The 13,104-nt window shown below is 38.3% G+C and overlaps 2 long non-coding RNA genes across 2 annotated transcripts; one reads left to right on the top strand and one right to left on the bottom strand.

The window, feature by feature from the left end:
- Nucleotides 1-982: 982 nt before the first annotated feature.
- Nucleotides 983-2,894, top strand: LOC107833399 (uncharacterized). Its single transcript, XR_001659146.1, has 2 exons — nucleotides 983-1,953; nucleotides 2,149-2,894. It is a non-coding gene; the product is annotated as an uncharacterized LOC107833399 (long non-coding RNA).
- Nucleotides 2,895-11,241: 8,347 nt separating this feature from the next.
- LOC107833401 (uncharacterized) lies at nucleotides 11,242-13,087 on the bottom strand. The gene is made up of 3 exons (XR_001659148.1): nucleotides 12,988-13,087; nucleotides 11,702-11,789; nucleotides 11,242-11,580 (listed from the first exon to the last, which is right to left on the bottom strand). It is a non-coding gene; the product is annotated as an uncharacterized LOC107833401 (long non-coding RNA).
- Between the last annotated feature and the right edge of the window lie 17 nt (nucleotides 13,088-13,104).

A 13,104-nucleotide genomic window follows, 5' to 3' on the forward strand; every position in this document is an offset into this window, starting at 1 on the left:
TAGCCCCGCCCACTTCCGGCAAGAAGTCACCTGTTTTTTCTACTGTATGTCTTACTTTTACACTCTAAAAGATGTTGGTGCGTCATGGATTCCAACCCTGTGCAGACTGACATAAAATGAGATGATAATGACCTCTGTCATGATGAACTCTACTGACCAGTGGGGGCGTAGCAAAATGGCTGTCCCTCGCCATATGCATACGATCGTCTCTTATTCACATATGTATCATCCGATTTACAACAGACTTTTTATGAGTGACACTTGTGAACCTCTAAGGAGCCCAATAGAATTTAATTGCAATATGACTCCACTGCATTCATGTTTATGACAGTGTCATGACAGTCTTATTCAACCCCCTTCAAATAAAGTTTTACCCAAGTATGTTTACAGAGTCATGGATGATGAAGCTGTGGGCAGGGATGTTTTTTGTTAAGAAGCCTCTGACTTCAGACTACAGTTGCATTTCCATTGACTATAAAATTGGCAAGTTGAAAGTACTCAAATAAATTAGCTTAACAGAAAGATGGCAACTTTTGAAAAAACTCATGTTTTTCAACAAAAAGTGTTTGCTCTAGGATTAGGTGGTTTTTCAGTTCTATCAAAATTTGCATGTTTTACAGAACTTCAGTGGAAACTTTTGTAGACAGCAGCATAGTGCTTCTTTGTAAGGATTAGCCTAGTTTAAGACTCACAGCATCGTGCAGTTCATCAAAAGTTGTCAGTCAAACATGTTGAATCTATAAGCTCTTCTGCAAAATCACAGAATTTTCCCCAAAACGCCACACATACAGCCTCTCCAAAAAGCTGGAATAAAATGTGTCTGATGTCTCAGATATCATGTATCTGTTTACATCTGTTACTGCAATGATTTTTAATGCCTTATCACGTGAACAGGTTTCTCACACATGATTTTTTTTGGATGTTTGGATTTTTTTTAAAATTAAATTACATCATAGAGCTGCATTTGAATGGTTTAGCTTTGTAGGACTTTTATATACCTTTCAGAATCAAACTCAACAGCCACCCTGATAACAGTTTATCTTGTTTAAACTCTTCAGGTATAAAGCAACAGAAAAAAAGTGACATGCAGCATGTCATTTAGTGATTTGGAGAGTTTACTAGTCCTTAATGTGCTTTTCAGGAACAATAAAGGCTCAGAGGATCAAAGAAGTGGCTGTGACAAGGACATGTGCTTTAAAAGGTGGAGGGTAGCGTAAATGCTAGTAACAGTCATTTAGGGCACTTGGAGTTAAGGAGTAATGATGGTCTGACAGCCTCTAGCTGTTTGGAGAAAACGAGACGTGAGCAGTGGCTTTGAACATCAGCCAGATGATTTTGTAGCGAGATTCCTGCTCAGTTGGAGATTTAACGGTGCTTCGCGAGGTATCTGAAGCATTAAATGCGACAAGCTTTAGTCCCGGTTGGAACGCCTTGCATCATGTTTGTCTCATTATCCCACCACCCAGTATAACGGAGAGAGGGGAGGTAAAACCTTTTTTGGATGAAACTGGTGCTGCTGATAGAGGTGGGGATTTGAATGCACATCTCTCTGTAAGATGTCTGATTTATCATTCCAACTGGCCAAGGAAGGGAAAAACAGAAACAGAGGTGTGAGGTGTAGCCTTGAATCCCTGGGTTTCTCCCTCAGATAAGAGGGTGACTGGACAATAAGACGTCAGGCTCTGATCAGTTATCCCACACTGCCATCTGTGGGCAAAATAGTGAACACCATGTCTCAACAAGAAAAACAACAACAACAAAAAAAAAAAGAATCACCTCTTACATAAGTGATCATGTATGAGCTGCTTCTCCACAAGGCACTCGATCGACTGAAGATGTGGATGTGACCCACATCCACTCCTCAGACACGCCGAGTCAGAGTTAAAGACATGGAAAGGGAGATAGAGGCCACCATCTTCTACATCCTGCTGCGTTTCTCCTGGCTCAAAACCGGTACATGCATAATTCTTCCACCCGATCCCATCTGTTATAGGAGAGTAAATCCTGGCAGAGGAAATTTATCCACAGCCAAGATTTATTTACTGGAACCAACTTTGAGTTTTTGTTGTGAAGCAGTCTGTCTCTTTCTGCCTCTCATTCTGCTCTCCTCCTCTCTCCTCTCTTCCCTCTCCTCCCCCACTGTGCTAGCTGTCCCACGGGCTCCCCACTACCTTGGCCCTGGTCGATAGCCACTAATGAAAGGCGCCTTTATGAAGGCATCAGCTGCTTTCCCTCGTGGGGTAAGCGGCTCTAATTTGAAGTAATGGCTATCGGCTGAGCCACTGATTTATTGAGCTGATGATTAGTGCGCGGTGTGAACACCGGCAAAAAGGAGGGAGGAGACGAGGATGGAAAGGAAAATATAGAAGGGCAGGAGTAGAGCAGGATGGAAAGGAAAATATGGGTGGTAGTGGCTGTGATAGTGGCACAGTGTTGGAGTACGTCATCAGGGGCGCCTGCAGGATATTATCGGAGTGTACGCACAACACCACCACTGCACCTGACCCACAGCCACATCACCAACTCACATCATGTCGCACGCCAGCACAAACCTAAACCACACAAATACAGGCCACATGCACGTAATGCGATCTAATAGGCTTTCTTTTTTTCTTTTTTTTCTTCATAATTCTTCAAATTATACTAAATAATGAAGACAGGGAACAAAGCCTGTGTGATCGATGGGAGGTGGAGGATGGAGATCTCCAGATGAAGAGTCTGAGACATCCAGAGGAGGAGAAGGTGAAGCAACAATGTTTAATTTCTACTCTTTTGGGAAAGTTACTGGATTTAACTGCTAAACTCCCCTTGGCGTGACACTCAGGAAGAGTGCAGCAGATGTCATGGTAGGTCAACCGGGTGACCCATTAACTCCTCGGTTTGCAAAACCACACNTAGAAACCGACCATAAAGCTCTCCAATGGATAGAGAAGATGAAGGATTACGCGATGGTACCTTGCCATCCAGCCATTTCGATTCACCATCCACCATATCCCCGGCAAGGACAACTGCATCGCAGACTGTCTCTCTCGCTGTCCCAGTGAGAGATCTGAAGAGGGGGAGTGTGTGATGGCTGCAGTTACAGCCACACAAATGTGGCAACATTCACTCTCACCACACGCAATAGGTTCATCTCACTTATATTTGGATTTCTTTAAGTTTAGGATTTAATTTACAGAATAACTGGTTTTGTTTAGAAAGCAACACATCACATTGTATTCTAGAATAAGTGCGCACATTCTAGTTTATATTGTTGTGTTTTGCTTGATTTAATCTTTGTTTTGTTTCTTAAGTGCTGGCTGCCCCAATCCTTAGGAGAGCAGAGAGGTGGAGAAGGGGTGGAGCAAGCCAGTCGAGACTGCAAATTGGTTCACACCACTACGCATCATCCAGAGGGGGGGAATGGGATTTTGTTATGTTAGTTTCAGTTAGGTTTCTGTGCATTTTCCCCTTTTGTGTTTTGTATGTGGCCTGATCAGCCAGTATTTAAGTCCCCTTTTGTCTCTGTTTGGTAGGTCTGTTTTTTGAGTTAGTCTGAGTTGATGTCTGTTACTTTGACCTCTTTTATGGGCCCAAATTTTGTCATTTTTTCTATTTACCAAAGTTTTGTTTGGGTTAAATAAAAAAAAACAACTATTTTGACTTTAAACCAGTGCCTGGCTGTTCCTTAACTGCTCGGTCCATCACACACACAAAAAAAATCTGTTCAACTGAGTACCTCCCCAGAACAGCACACATGATAAAAAGCTCAGGCGAGGTTCACTCGACCTCTCTTAAGACTACGGGAGGGTTAAAACTCTGGTAATTCATTTTAGCTAGCTTCACTGCATAGTCACATTTAGCTCACGGCAGGAGTGCCAAGTTGCCAAATAAACAAGAGAAAACTGACCAATATCATTCAGATTTAGGATGGATACCCCACAAACTCACACAGATGTGGACTACGTACAAAATGTTTTCACACGAAAAACATTTTTTCTCCTCTATTTTGATCACAATAAAAAAGGTTAGATAATATAAAAAAATTCAATAACTTTTTTATTTACTTAAAGGAGAATCTCAAGGTATGCACAGTGTGTACAGCTGCAGGTGCTATTGTACGTTATGATACCAGAGTCAATATTTTATAACAGCTTCTTCTAGTTTTATGTTCTATTAAGGTTTATACATGTGTATTGCTGGAAGAACTGGAAGCTCATCAAATTGTTGTTTCCCTATTGTTCCTATAATCTGTCTAAATTTCAGGAGTTAGCCTGAATATTAGTAGGATGACCAATTCTGGACAGTGACCAGCCAATCAGTCGTCAATCAAGGTGAGCTATTTTCAGTATCTGCTCACACTCCTGCTCCTTAATTGAAGTAAACATTGTATACAAAAATATTGAATTTTTTCAGTTCATTTTAACAAAGTTCAATAATGTGTAGACTTCAGTTGTGGGTGCACTGTTTTTTTATTTTGCTAAATCGGAGGGAAACTTGTAAAAGTAAAATTTTGCTTATGTTACAAATACACTTAAATGCTGAAAGTGCTTCCTGGCCATCAGCATATAATTACCATCGGACCATAACGTCTCCCTCCACCACTGCTTGCTTTCCTGCTGTGCAAAGAAAGTGCCTACTGTGAAGCAAGAACCAAAAAAATATCCTGCTGGCTTATTTCTTTAAGCCAGGCACTTAGTTTATGTTGTCAGAACAGAAGTTGTGTGGTTTGAACCAAACTGGGTCAGATATTGTGACCTAGTTTATGGGGTTGGATGGGATGCTAGAGGAAGCCTCATCTTTCTTCATGGAACCTGAGAAGAGTTCACTGAACCGCCAAAACGGAACAAAACAAAATTGGTAAGATGTTAAAATCTTACCATATCTTGGTGAGTTTGTCACATCAAGGTCAAGACTGTTTATTTAAGAGAACATTAAACTTTTACCTTCTAAGTAGTTGCTGGCAATTCAGTCACATTTGGACTGAGTAAATACTCAAAACTAAATAATTACAGCTTCTTAACCTATTTATGTTTTTTTGCAAATGGGTTTTACTCTCATGAGTATAATTTAGTTTTAGAGTTTTAACCAAAGTATTTGTCAGAACAAAAATGTGACTCATTGTAAACAGTATATGTATCATATATATCACTTAAATTGCTTTATTGTTCATTTGTTTATTTATTTATTTTTATTTAATTATTTATCTATTTATTTTTTTAGTGCAGTGGATTTCTTTATCTGGGACCTGAGTACAAATTTCTTACCACAAACTCTCAAGATGGTATTACAATAAAAAATCCTTTAATATTCGATGTCTTGCTATCCGAGTTCAGCTGTCTTTAGGCTACATGTGGACTGGGTTTGAGCGGCAGACGTACAACAAAATGAATGTTTGACAAAATTATTCACAGAATGAATCAAAGGTATGTTCTGGTGAGTTACTTATTCAGATGGATTTTAACTCCAGGAAGCCTGGTTTTAAGTTACATTGTCAAAAAAAAAGTATTTTCGTACAATTGTCATAAAGTAATGAGATTGCTGGAATCTTATTGCCTGAGGTAACAATATTTTTATTTGTTTAAAGGGTCATTTGTTTTCTTTGAATTTTTCTACTTAATCTGGGAGATATATGTTTGAATGACAATGTTTTATGAATTACGTATGCGATGCTGAAAGAGGAGCCGGCTGCACATTGTCCAATGAAACAAAAACAAACCGTCACCCTCCAACCACTTCCTGTTGTCTTCATTGTTTCCACCAGCAGTAACATCCGGGCTGTTTATCACATAACCCATGTGATGCGAATAATGTGTTTCCATTGCAGTTTTGTGAAGTACATCTATTTGATATGACTGAAAAACCACCAACTATTTATCGAAAGACTTGAGGTTTTTTGTTTTGTTTTTTCTTTTTTTCAAAGTTGTAGTGTTTCCGTTAAGCCATTTTATTTTTGTCATTTCAATTTGTGTGTTTCTGTGGTTATTGTTAATGCAGCCATTGAGCCAAACTGCTAAAGCATTATGTTTTAATGTGTCGCTGAAACCTAGGAACAAAAATTCACCTCCACAGAGAACAGAGACAAACATCCAGGAGCGCCAACATGTCTGGGGAGAAAAACAACCTAGTAGGTTTTTTTTACAAGTACCTCAGCTTCCTCGTCAAAGGGAGAGCGGGGGCAGAGTCAGAGGTTCTGTGCAAAATGACCACATCAGATTTGTCATTGCCCAGTAATGAGGTAAAAAGCCTCAGTGAAGAACCAAATAAGTCTAAACGCCAGGAGATGACCTTTGGGGCTATAATCCCCCAAAGCATTTAATGTTAAAACTGTTCCATGGGTTCAGAGTGACTGAGCTGAGTGTGTTTTCCTCTTCTTTAATGAACAGAAGTAAATATTTTATATTGAGTCATGTTCTTTCAGCTGCGTCATTAGATTAATAATAAGCATTAACAGTTTAAAGAGTAATGGTTGTCCCCATGTTTAAAATGCTAAAGAAACAAAATATTGAAAAAAAACTTAAGCCAAGAGATTCCTTGTTTTATTTAAATATAGTTTTCAAAAGTATACACACCTGTTTTAAGGAGCAAGGCCTCTGTTAAGTAAAAAAAGACTTTGATAATTAATTTATTTTTATATATATAATGAGACAAATATCTTAAAATTATTTATTTCAAACAGATTTCTAAAAATAAGAAGAAAAAAAAAACAATCAGTAGGGGAGAGAAAACATGTGCATCAATAACCAAAAACAAAATAACTTACCACTACTTTTCTGTTGGAAATCCTACCCCTTATCTCAGTTTAATGAAATATAAGACTTACTGACTCAATAATGATAAAAAGTGTGTAATTAAAACTGTTATAATACTCATGTGCCTGTTCCATATACTGTGCCAAAGAGCCATTCATTTAAAAAGAAACTCTTTTGAGAGGATATGAAAAATATCAAACCTATAATATCCTTTACAACATGAAATATTTTGCTGTTTTTCAGTTTCAGTCTTCTTGAGCTCACCCCTGCAATCATTGACATTCATATTTAATAAATTGGAATATACATACTGATGAGCCTCGTTTGTCAGATTAAAAGTACCTTTTGAAAATTACAACCTTCTAAACAGGTATTAAATGTATTTCTTCAAAAAAGAATAAAAGAAGTGAGTGAAAAGGTCAGAGGGGCTGCAAACAAGTTCTGGACACAACTAACTGGCTGTATTGTTCTTCTGTCCAGTAGAATGACAAACCATAATTACAAAAAAACAAGGTGTGGTGTGGCAAATTAAATATGAAACAAGCCTTGCTGTGTCAACGGGAACTGGAGCATTGCGTATGTCATGGACAAACGTTAGCGATTGAGTAAAATTTAAAACTTCAATACAGCCCACGCCTCCAGGAAGCAATCATTTTGGAATAGCAGAGAATGCAGACCCTCTGAATGAAATGTAGTGTGGAACAAGGGCTTGGTTTTTATCAGGCTATCCAATAGCTAACACTTTGACCTTCCACCAACTGGAAGGTCAACTAATTTTAGTTTTGGAAGGACAGGAGACAAATAGGAATGTTTATTTTTCTAAGTAATTTCTAAGTAATTTATTCTTTAATAGCATACTTTTTAACTTTAAAATCTGCTGAGCCCTCAGTATCTTTAAATCTACTTAAAGAACCTCAGGCTTAGCAACTGGAGTTGGAGTCAAAGAAGGGACTGGAATAAAAGATGGAGGACACCTACCTCACACACACACACTCATTCATACAAATATCGGCTTCACCAGCTGTATAGGATCAGTCCGCCAAGGCAGCTGACCAGACCCAAGTTCCAGTGCTGATGAAGCAGCAGCAGCAAACAGAGAGCTGGCGCCATGGCAATACCCAATAGGCCACAACAACAACACATCAATAAAAATGCAGAATGTCTGTTTCTTAAATTTAACAACGCATACAAGAGAGAGGGGTGAAGAGAATCCGGCGTTACCGGGGGAAGAGGCTGTTCCACATCACCACCGGCAACTATCGAGAGGAGAATAAAAGTTTTATCATCCAATCAGCCATCTAAGACAACTATCACTATCACTCACCTCTGTGTTGATCTGAATTTACGCCAGTTTGGCCTCCATCAGGACCCTTGATCTGAGCCTGGCAGTTCTGGTGGATCCCCAACCCAGAAGTGAACGGTTTGAGCAGGTAGGATAAAGAGAGGGAGAGAGATAGAGGTCACCTCTTTGTCACCACAGAGGCATGGGGGACTTCACCTTAGATACAACAATCATACCTGCCACAATACATTTAATCAAATTAAATTTCACTTTCCATTGTTAAATTTGGTCATTTGTTTGAAACTCTGCAAAAATATTGCAAACTAACCAACAGTTGCATCTACTTTGCTTATTTTCAGCAAAAGCAGCTGGAGCTCTCTATATTCCCAGCATTGAATTGATTAAAAACGAGAAGTGATATTTCCCACCGCTCTGCTGTTGTGATGTCTGCAGCTTCGGATGAGCCGAGCTGGAGCCGGGGCCACAGATAGGAGTCACGTTTTCATTAAAGAGGCTAATGACGTATGGAGACAAAAGGTGCTTATTAGCTGCAGGGAAATCTATTAGACATGAGCTGGAGGCCACTGTGATAAGGAACTGATTACAAAATCACTGAAATGAAAATGACTTGGCAGATAAGTACAACTTCTGCACTGATTTCCAGTCACTCTGGAAGTTTAAGTTGATGTCACAGATTGAAATGGGGGGAGGCAGTTGGAGGAACTGAGACTTCTACTTATGGGAATGGATTTGTTAGATTACTTGTCAGCAGTCAGTAGCTGCATATCCATTACAAATCTTTGTCTACATTCTGTTAATGTTGAATAAACACAATTTTGCAATAGCAGTATTTTCATTAAATAAGCGATACAAATTTAAATCACAAGTGAATAAACTTGTCACCTAGTTCTACAGTGCTTCACTGAGAGAATATTTAAAATACTGCTTGTACTTTAGAAATCACTGAACAGCTTAAAGATCTGATGTTGTTGGATCAACCTTCCAGACCTCTCAGGTCTTCTAGTTATGGTTCTGCTCTGCATCCCCAGAACTTTGTCTGAAAAGACACGATATCCAGTAACTTGTTAGTCTTTCTGTTATTCAAGGACAAATTACAGTTTGTGTTCACATGAGAGACTGAGATAAGTTCAAACCAAATCGAGCAATAAAACAGCTCCATAAATCATCATGTCTAATCACAATTACTCAACTAGCCAACACTAATGTTTTCTGCAATCGCATGCAGATATCTTCTAATCTGAATCATAGGGTCATGTCATGTTGAATTTTGTGTGTATGCATGGATCAGCTGGGGAACTGATCCAGAATGTCCTCTCCATGTTTGGAGAGGACATTCTCCAAACATGGACTGTAAATATGCTTCACAATCAGGACAGAGTTCCTCCTCGGGCAAAATCATCAGCTAACCACTGGATCAGCAGTCATTGACTAGATTTTTGCCTTGCTATGTGATTAAGCATAAATATACTGGAAACTATTTATTTTTTTGTGTGTGACAAGGTATTTATCAAGAGGCCAGCAGGTGTCCCATCAGCTTTTGGCTAAAGTAAACCTGAACTTACATCTGGTACTGAAAAATGATTAACTTTTCTGTTTAGGTTTTACAGATAACAAGATGATCGATATGGACCTGATCTGATTCAGAATCTGTACCAAACCCGATACTGATGTCAGTTTTTTTTCTGGATGTTAGACTGAAACCAGTCCAAATGTGTCCTTGGCATCTCCAAGTCATATTTTAATTATGTAGCAGCTAATTATGTCTTAAATACTCAGTCTTACCAATTACAAATAAGCATATATTTCAAACATATAAATAGATGTATCATTTTATATGGGGTTGATTATTGATCCTGTTACAGAAGCCTTGGTGGACACTCCGCCAATAGCTGAGGCAGTTTTCTGCAGCTCAGCATTATCTTCCTCTTCATCTAATTTAGTATTAAAATAGAGAAAATGAAAAACCTAGAAATTATTGAACGGAATATTTGCTAATATATTCATGGCTTCTACTTGTTCAAGTCAGGCAGTTTGTTTGCAGAAGTAGCTCATCTAGATGGGGCTTATAAGCTGCATTTCTTTGTCTATATTCTACCAATGTCAAAAAAACGTAATTGCCGTCTTTCCATTAAATAAATGGAACTAAAATCACAGATGAATAAGTTTTTCACATATTAAGTCACCAAAAACAGTTGACAGGTTAAATAGAGACAATGGTGCTGACGGTTGTGGGAGTTCGCCCACAATCAGTAGGTTGCTGGTGGTGGTCAGAGGACCTGGTGGCACCCAAGGCAGCCATGGATATATGTGTGTGTGTTTGTGTGTGCGTGTGCATGTGTGTGTGTGTGAATGGCTGATTGACTGACTGTAGTGTGAAGTAGTTTGGGGTCCTCTGTAATGGTAAATGACTACAAATACAAGCCATTTACCATTCCTCACATAGAAACCGCACAATCTGCTGCTACTGTTAGAAACCATGTAAATTGGTCATAAGTTATTAAAAACACTTTAAAAATGTTAACAGTATACTCAGTTTTTGCTCAAAATATCTTTTTTTTATTGTACTGTTTGGATACACTTCTCTCAGCACCTTTTCTTTATAATAATTAAAAATAGGTCACAGTAGGAAGGCTTGTTTAATCACAGTGTTTCTAGTAAGTAATTTTGTCTCTGTAGCAGCTAATTATGTAATTATCAAGTTTGTAATTATACATTGGAAGGTACACAGCAAATTTGGAAGTGTTAATTCAACTCCTAGAGAATGGAATTCAACACTTTGAAAATGTCTATATTGGTCCACTCTTGATTGTGTTAAAATGACATTTCTGAAAGTGTTATTTGTGATAGAATTGAAACATTCTCAGTAGTTGAAATTTAACACACAGTGTTGATTTACCCAACACTACTGTATAGTGTAAAAAATTAACACTATGAATGTGTTAATTTAACACAGAATAGTGTTAAATATAGAACACAGAAATCTGAGTTTTAAAATACTACTTGTAGGGTGAGCTCTGGTGGCGCAGAGGTTAAGCACAACCCACATGTGAAGGCCTTAGTTCTCAATGTGGTTGTTGCAGGTTCACTTCTTGGCTTTTGCTGCATGTCTTCCCCCTTCTCTCATTACCCACTTTTCTGTCAATTCACTATCAAATAAAGGCCACAAGAGCCAAAAAGATGTTTTTTTTTTTGTTTTTTTCATAAAATACCACTGACCATCAATAATCCCCAAATTAATTTTAAAAGACATTAGATGCCAATTGAATCTACAAAAACACTAGCACCAGTTGCAGTACATAATCTACTTTTATTTCAAAACAACATCAAACAGCACTGACAGCAATATACTGTACTTTGCACTGAAGATGAAGTGTGCTTTGAAAGATAATCAAAAGCTACCATGGATGGTCAGGAGTGGTCTTGTGATCACTGATGGTGAAGTGTCTTTGGTGCTGCTCTTGTTTTCACAAACGCAGGAGGAAGGGCTGCCCTGGTTCCACAACAAGGAGAAAGGCTTCAACACTGGCTTCCATCTTTGACAAAATGCTAAGAAGACGAATAATAAAAAAATATTAACTATATGTAGCACAGCTACATTCAAATGGCAAATGAAGCCAATAAGAAAGTGCTTCTACAAAGAAGTAGGATCATTAGAATAATCACATACCTGCACATATCTGACAACATGGTTCACAGTTTGACATGAGCCGTGAAAGGCCCCGATACTTCTTGGGGCCTTTGGACGTAGGAAGAACCTATTGGAGAAGAATTAAGATACATTTTGAAAAGATCTCTGGCTCAATTTTCTTCTCTCAGATTCTAAGATCTCCCAGATCTCACGTGGGCCAAAGTGAAACCACACAGAAAACAACAATCAGTGTTCGACGTCACAGAGTTTAATCAAAAACAAAACGAAGCATGAAAATTAAAAAAAAAAAAAAAAAAAAATCAGAAAGCATACATTCTTTTACCTGAGACAAATAGAAGGGAAAAATGCCAAAATAGAAGAAAAGCAAAGACGAGTCTTTGGAGAGTGCTCATGCATTTTGCAAAAGCAATCTGATTCGTTCCTCTGTGGTGCCTAGTTTTATCCAAAAGGGTGTTTCCTTGTTTTGTTTTTTTTTATTTATGCAATTATGTAAAAAGGCGTGTCCTCTCCTTGTATAGCTGAAACCAGTTTCAAATTACTAAGTTGGGACATTTTATTACCTTCCAAGATCGGTTTAATTTCAGAACTACAACGCTTCTCTCTCTGGACAAGGGAGACCAAAGGTAATTTTAGAGCAAGCTTTTCTCATGTGAGTTTGAAACCTGGACTTTCTCAAGTTCTCAAATTGAACAAAAGATTCTTGTTTTAAACCAGAGTTCACCCAAAGGTATTCTTGATTTTATTACCTCGCCAAGCAATATCCAAAGACAGGTCCCTGCAGTAACTTTAACAGTGACAGAGAGAGCCTGGCACCATCAAGTCATTCAGAACTTCTCCATCCTCTTGGATCAAAGCATCAATTTGAAGAATTAAAACACTTATAGAGTGTACCTGAACATTTTCAATAGAAACACATTCATTCTAGACATTTTCTAATTATTATGCTAATTTTGATTATATTTAACTAACGATATTACCGTTTAGCCTACGTTAGAGACTACAAGTAGTTAATATAAAACTACAAATTAGACTGGTTCAAGTCATGTTAATTTTAACTAAATGGTATTCTACTAATTAAATTGCAATTATTAAAAGTATTATGTGTTAGTTTGTTTTTCCTTAAGTTTTAGTGTTTCTCTGTGGAAGATGATGTTAAGAGTTGTATTTACATAAAAGTTTTAGAATAATTTTTCTGGTGGGGAAATGGCATCAAATCCGGACCAGACCCTTACTGGAAGACAGGGAGATGATTAGTGGGCATGACTGGATAATCGAATGTGCAGAGGAAGGAGTCTGGATCGTACTTTATGAAGCGGGGGAGGCGAGCGAGGAGGGGCGCAGAGCTTCCACAGCTCCGGTGGTTGGCTGCTTGCTGGTGGACTGGGTGAGTTGTGACCGGTTTGGCTTTTCAGGTTCCTCGG

This window comes from Poecilia formosa, unplaced genomic scaffold (genome assembly GCF_000485575.1).
Source record: "Poecilia formosa unplaced genomic scaffold, Poecilia_formosa-5.1.2 Scaffold378, whole genome shotgun sequence".
Classification (NCBI taxonomy): domain Eukaryota; kingdom Metazoa; phylum Chordata; class Actinopteri; order Cyprinodontiformes; family Poeciliidae; genus Poecilia; species Poecilia formosa.